The 6,000-nt window shown below is 42.6% G+C and overlaps 1 long non-coding RNA gene across 1 annotated transcript in view; it reads left to right on the top strand.

Moving 5' to 3' along the window:
* Nucleotides 1–612: 612 nt before the first annotated feature.
* LOC115500575 overlaps nucleotides 613–6,000 on the top strand; it is a 29,458-nt gene continuing 24,070 nt past the window's right edge. Inside the window, exon 1 of the long non-coding RNA XR_004343335.1 lies at nucleotides 613–665. This is a non-coding gene — a long non-coding RNA (uncharacterized LOC115500575). The remainder of the gene's footprint in view (nucleotides 666–6,000) is intronic.

The raw sequence follows: 6,000 nt of genomic DNA, 5'->3' as shown, positions 1-6,000 counted from the left end.
GAGCACCCCCAAGCATTCCAGTTTCCACTGGATCTGGTAGGCGGGGAAGCCACTGAAGGACTGTGAGTGGTGAACGCCATGGTCAAAGCTGTTTGCCTCTTGAACACAGTGGTGCTCCAGGAGTTTCCCAGGGAACACATAAAATGTTGGCAAAGCCATCAGTCCTGGGATTCAAAATGCACTCAGAGCCAGGCCATAGTCCAAAGTGGATGCGAGTTTGGCTTTAAGGGTAGGATTAGATCAGACCTGAAAACTCACAGGGGCCAGATTTAGCAGGTCTGGTCCTGGCGTCAGGGGCAGTGCCAATAGTTTATCTGTTTTGAAAATGATCCTGCCCATCTTGCTTTCGCCTTTTGCCCTTCTGATAGAGACAGTTAAAAGGAGCAGCACGTAGCACACACCTAAGACCGAGTCGTGTTGGGTGAAATCTGTGTAAAACTTGCCACTAAATATTGCAGCGTTTCTTCCCCACTCCCTGTTACTTCTAAGTGGGACAAAGAGTGATTTAAGGACAATCAGTTCCTTGTGTATTTCTTATGTGATTTCAACACACAGGCACGGAGCTATAAAGCTGCATCCCATGAACTCTGTCCTTTAAGAGCTTAGAGTCTCCTGGAAAACCTAAGATGGGAGCATAAATAGCTGTGAGATAAAGTGAAAAGGAGGTAAGAGCATTTGGGAGCGTGCAGGCAGCGTGCTTGGGTGGTGGTGGGGGGGGGTGCAGGTGATGATGACTTTTCTTGGAAAAAGGCAACGTATATTATAACCCACCCCCCTGATTTTGTCCTTTATAATTTAGCACACCATCTACTGTGAGCTGTTTGGTATAGTGTCTTGAAGTTAGACCTTGGTTTGAATCTTGGCTCCGCCTTTTACTAGTAGGACTCCCCTGGTAAATTTTTTGAGCTTCTTTTTCTGCAAAATAGTGATGATATTGGGGTATAATAAGGCAACATATCAGTTAAGATATGTAGATACTTTTGTCCGCAAGTAGCAGAAAACCCAACCCAAACTGACCAAATGGGGAACTCCTTAGCTTGTAACAGAGGCACTTTAGAGTAGACTAGCTTCCAAGTGGAGCCATCTCATCAAGGGGCATCTCTCTTCTGGTTTCTAGCCTGCTGTTCACAGTGTCAACTCTCCTCGGACCTGTTCCACTTCCGCTGTAGCATGGATGTCAATGTCCACATGACTTTATCCATATTCACTTCAGTTGAGCTAACTTAGGCCAGTGCCTGCTCCTTAACCAGGGGCAATCATCATAGGTGCCTGTGTGAATTGCTGGAAAGTTGTGAGACCTTATGTAAGTTCCTTAATCTTTCTGTGCCTGAGTTCCCGCCTTTGTTGAATGAACTAGATAGTACTTACCTCATAGGGGTGGTGTTAGAATTTAATGAATGATGGTTACCTTAGATCAGTGTTTTGCTTTGTCTTCCTAGACCATCTGCAGCAACCTATTGGTAAGTCATGAAATAAATTTAGTGGATTGTGGCTATCTTGAAGCCACAGAAAAAAGAAACAAAATAGGACAGTAGTGAATAGAGAATCTCAGAGCGTGTAGCATATGATAAACATGAACAGTGTTTCATGAAACCTTTTTTAAGGTTTTATATGTATTTGTGCATGTACTTGGTTAAGACAGAAAACTTATTAGTGAACTTGATACATGGAAAAAAAAAGTTGAGGAACATCAGCTTGACTAATCAGGGCGAATTGCTTTAACCAGGACATTGAGAGAGAGGAGAAACTGATGTTGGGGAGAAAGACAAATCACTAACCCTTCCACAGGCACTGATTTAAGAACTTTGCATATATGAACACATGAGACATTTGCATCAACTGTATAAGTTAGGCTCCTTTATTAAACCCATTTTCCAGATGAACATTGAATGCTGATTCTTAGTGTAGTGTAGTAAAAATGTGGGCTGTAGGTTCAAATCCATGCAGCCCGGTTCTAGAGCCCAATTTTTGCATTATATTGAGAATCAGCATTCAATGTTCACTCCCTAGATTATCAGTGCTCAGCACAGGGCCAGACACGGAGAATAAGCACCCCAGAAACGTAGTCATCATTAGGAATATTTTTTTGAAAAGACCAATTTGCAGTCAGGAAACGCCCTTCTTTGGTTTCTCTCCAGCCTGAGGATGTGTAGACAAATCCACGGGAGGGTAGGAAGCCTTGACCTTCTGTCCAGGTCGTATGCTTAATAAAGAGGACACCATGGTGTCCTCAAAAGACCTTTTAGGACACAGCCAAGTTTTTCAAAGGCTGTTCATATCTATGGGGTGGTCAGGGGCAAAGGTAATTTGTTTTAAAATGGGCCACCTTGGGGCGCCTGGGTGGCGCAGTCGGTTAAGCGTCCGACTTCAGCCAGGTCACGATCTCGCGGTCTGTGAGTTCGAGCCCCGCGTCGGGCTCTGGGCTGATGGCTCAGAGCCTGGAGCCTGTTTCCGATTCTGTGTCTCCCTCTCTCTCTGCCCCTCCCCCGTTCATGCTCTGTCTCTCTCTGTCCCCAAAATAAATAAACGTTGAAAAAAAAATAAAATGGGCCACCTCTGTCACCCTGAGCTGTGTTAGCGAATGGTTTCAATGGTGCATCCAGAAACACATAGTACTAGCCCCTGGGGCATGATGAGGTAGGTGCTGGTAGATGAGCGTCAGCTTGATTCTTGTGTTTAGAAGATATTCTGATCTCTTCCTGGGGTGTTTTGAAGGGAACCTGGGAGACTAAACTGAGGGACCCGTGTGTGCCCTGGTGTAGGCAGGAGCAACAAAGAAATATCCTGGAAGATTCTGACCTTATTTTATACAGGGCGTCTAATCTAATACAGCGGAGGAAGAATTTTTGCAAAGAGTCCCAAGAGGACTAATAAAATGGCTTTGAATTTCATTACGTTTGAGAGGGAGGCACTAATTCAATTAGCCACAAAATGAGAATTTTCCTACCCCTTCTGTTTGGAGCAGCTCCGAAGCTAGGCTGCACCCAAGGAAGTGCTCGGACTGCCTTTGGATATAGTCTTCCTTGTGAGGAAAGGCGATTCTTGTCAAATTTTAGGCCAGCTTCTGAACCTTTATGCTTCTGCTCTGTGCAGTTTTTGGGAGCCAGGATAGCGTAGTGAAGAAGAACACAGACCTTGCATTCAAATCTCAGCTCTGCCATGTATGGGTGTGAGCCGTGAGCAAGCTACTTAACTTTTCCAAGCCTCAGTCCCCTCACCTGTGAAGTGGGGTTAGTGAAAGTAGGCATCATTGTCATAGGACATAATATGAGTATTAACTTAGTTAATAGATGTTAAAGCATTCAGAAGAGTGCCTGAAGAGATTTCTGCTCTTCTGGTCTTAGAGTCAGTAGACAAGCAAGCAGAAGGGAATCATCACACAAGCAGTCAGTGCCTGACATGGTAAAAGGCCCAAGGAAGGAGCAACTGTCTCTGGAATATGTGGGGAAGGAAGGAGGTGAACTTGGATCTTGAACAATTCACAGGAGGCCGCAGAGACGGGAGTCAGGAATAGCATGTCTGAAAAACGTGTCTTGCGCTCCCATAGTGTCTCCGGGGATTGTTGGGCATTTACTAGGGGGTGAGGCCAAGCATTTATGGGGTGGGCTGGTGAGGTAGGAGGCTGGAAGGTCCCTGGGGGCAGGCAATGAACAGGACTGTTCATTTTGGCAAGACAAGATTGTTCCATTAAGTTAGGAGTTCTGTGAGCTTTACGGAATTCAATAATTCTTGTCTAGGTTTTTTTTCTTGGATAGAGGATTTCAAATACTTTTGGAGAAAGCTCATTCCATAGCTGAATAGTCATGTCTTGGGGTTGACATTGGATCTTTCACTGGTGACTGCTCTGGTGATCCTCCCTCCACCCCCCCGCCCTCCCCCCCCCCCCCCGCCCCCAACAGGAATTTGCCATTCTGGTTAAAAGGATTCTGTAAGAATCAGAAAGAAAATGTCTGCAGTTTGTTCTTCCTAAACCTGCTAAATTGTTAAAATCACGGTTACAATTTGATATGTCCATGGAATATGTGGTTTTTGACTTTGGCAGAATGTGCCATTCTGCTCTTGAAATTATTCTCATAAGTTTTTTTTTTTTTAATTTGTCAGTTTCAGAACGCTATTTACTGCATAATTCCTACTTGTAAATGGGTGATGTTTTAAAAATTCATTCTTAAGTCCGTTGTTTGGACCACAGATTGCATAGTTCCATAGAAATGACCATGTCATTTGTTAGGTCTTTAGGCAAGTTTATCAGACTTAGTTGACACAAAATGTAGTTGAACAGTAGCTAACATTTATTAAGCCAACAATACAATTACACTAATACAAATTTTTGTTATGAAAAGATAAGAAGACACTAATGGTGAATAGAAATTTTAAATTACTGTTATATTTAAATTTTTTATTTTTAACGTTTATTTTTGAGACAGAGAGAGACACACTATGAACGGGGGAGGGTCGGAGAGAGAGAGGGAGACACAGAATCTGAAACAGGCTCCAGGCTCTGAGCTGTCAGCACAGAGCCCGACATGGGGCTCGAACTCACAGACCGTGAGATCATGACCTGAGCCGAAGTCAGACGCCCAACCGACTGAGCCACCCAGCCGCCCCAAATTACTGTTATATTTAAATATAGATCAGCTTTCCTAGATTGCTACTCTTTCATATCCTTGATAGTTTATAGGGTGCTTTTGGATACATTATCCAATTAGAGCCTTAAAACCAGCCCGTGTGGGGAGTGCAGAGAAGGAAACTGCAGTTCAGAGAGGCACACTGGCTTGTCCAAGAAAATACAACTTTCGTCAACACTCTTTAAAAAAAAAAAAAAAAGGTACATTACAAATGGATGATGAAGTAAGGTTAGCTTCACAATGTCAATTGTATAGAAATCTTGCTACATTTTGATTAGAAATTTTAGAGGAGATGTTGGCTATAAGATGACAAGATCCTGCAACTGTTTATCTAATCTATTAAAGTATTTATTGAACTCCTACTAATCAGTCCTGTTTTTAGGGGGGTGAGCAGGGTGAGGGTAGAGAATCGTAAATATTTAAGGCTTGGCTTCTGGTCTTTTTTAGTTATTGCGGTACAAATTGTAGGGTAGAAGCTCCCTTACCCAATGGAGGTGGGGCTGGGGGTCCGTTGGTTAATCTAAAATTGTGGTTTAAGGTAATAATGGGAACAACAACAAAAAACCACACGTTTTCAATAGCAAATATCACCATGTCTTTCTAAATACACCAATTTACCCCAAATAAGTCAACACCTTGTAGAAAAAGCAAATTGTTTCTGTAGTAGAATGAGTATGTCTTGCTATATTCAAGGGCATAGGAGAAAAAAATGAGAAAATGGTAGACTGAGGTTATGTGACAATGTAACAGTCATCTGCTCATATGGAGCACCTTCCTCAGGCTGTGATGGCAACTTTTCTAGGATTTATTACTCTGTGATTTTTAATTTGCATGAATACTCCTTAAAACCAGAGACCTGCCTTATTTTTTCTGTGGGTGTTCCATGGCAGCTAATTCTGTGCTGAGTACCTAGTGCTGGATAAATGTTTGATGAATAAATGAAAGGATAATTTAACACAATATTAGCGATGTTAGTAGAATAATAATGTGAATCAGAGTCTCAAGCAGTCAGTTATTCTTTCCTGTTTAACTGTCTCCCAGAGACAGCCTTAGACCTTGGGAGTTGAATCTGCCTCGGCTGAATTTTCAAATGACATGGCCAGCTTTCTTAAAAATGTATTTCCATTCCATTCCATTCCATTCCACACTTTGTTATGATTCTTGGCTGTCTTCCTGGACCTTGTGACAAATCCTCACGGAGAAAATGCCTTCTACACCGGGACATGTGCCAAGAAGAAGAGAGGTAAAATTCTACCCACCACCATTTTTTTTTTTTTTTAACTTTGAGGATTCAAAAAGGGGCGGTAGGACATTTTCGCCTTACCTCCAGATTTTTCCTGGAGTTTATTTTTGCCTTCTGTGATGCATTTAAGCT

Source organism: Lynx canadensis, chromosome A2 (genome assembly GCF_007474595.2).
Source record: "Lynx canadensis isolate LIC74 chromosome A2, mLynCan4.pri.v2, whole genome shotgun sequence".
In the NCBI taxonomy this organism is placed as follows: domain Eukaryota; kingdom Metazoa; phylum Chordata; class Mammalia; order Carnivora; family Felidae; genus Lynx; species Lynx canadensis.
This window is presented reverse-complemented; position numbering and strand designations above follow the sequence as displayed.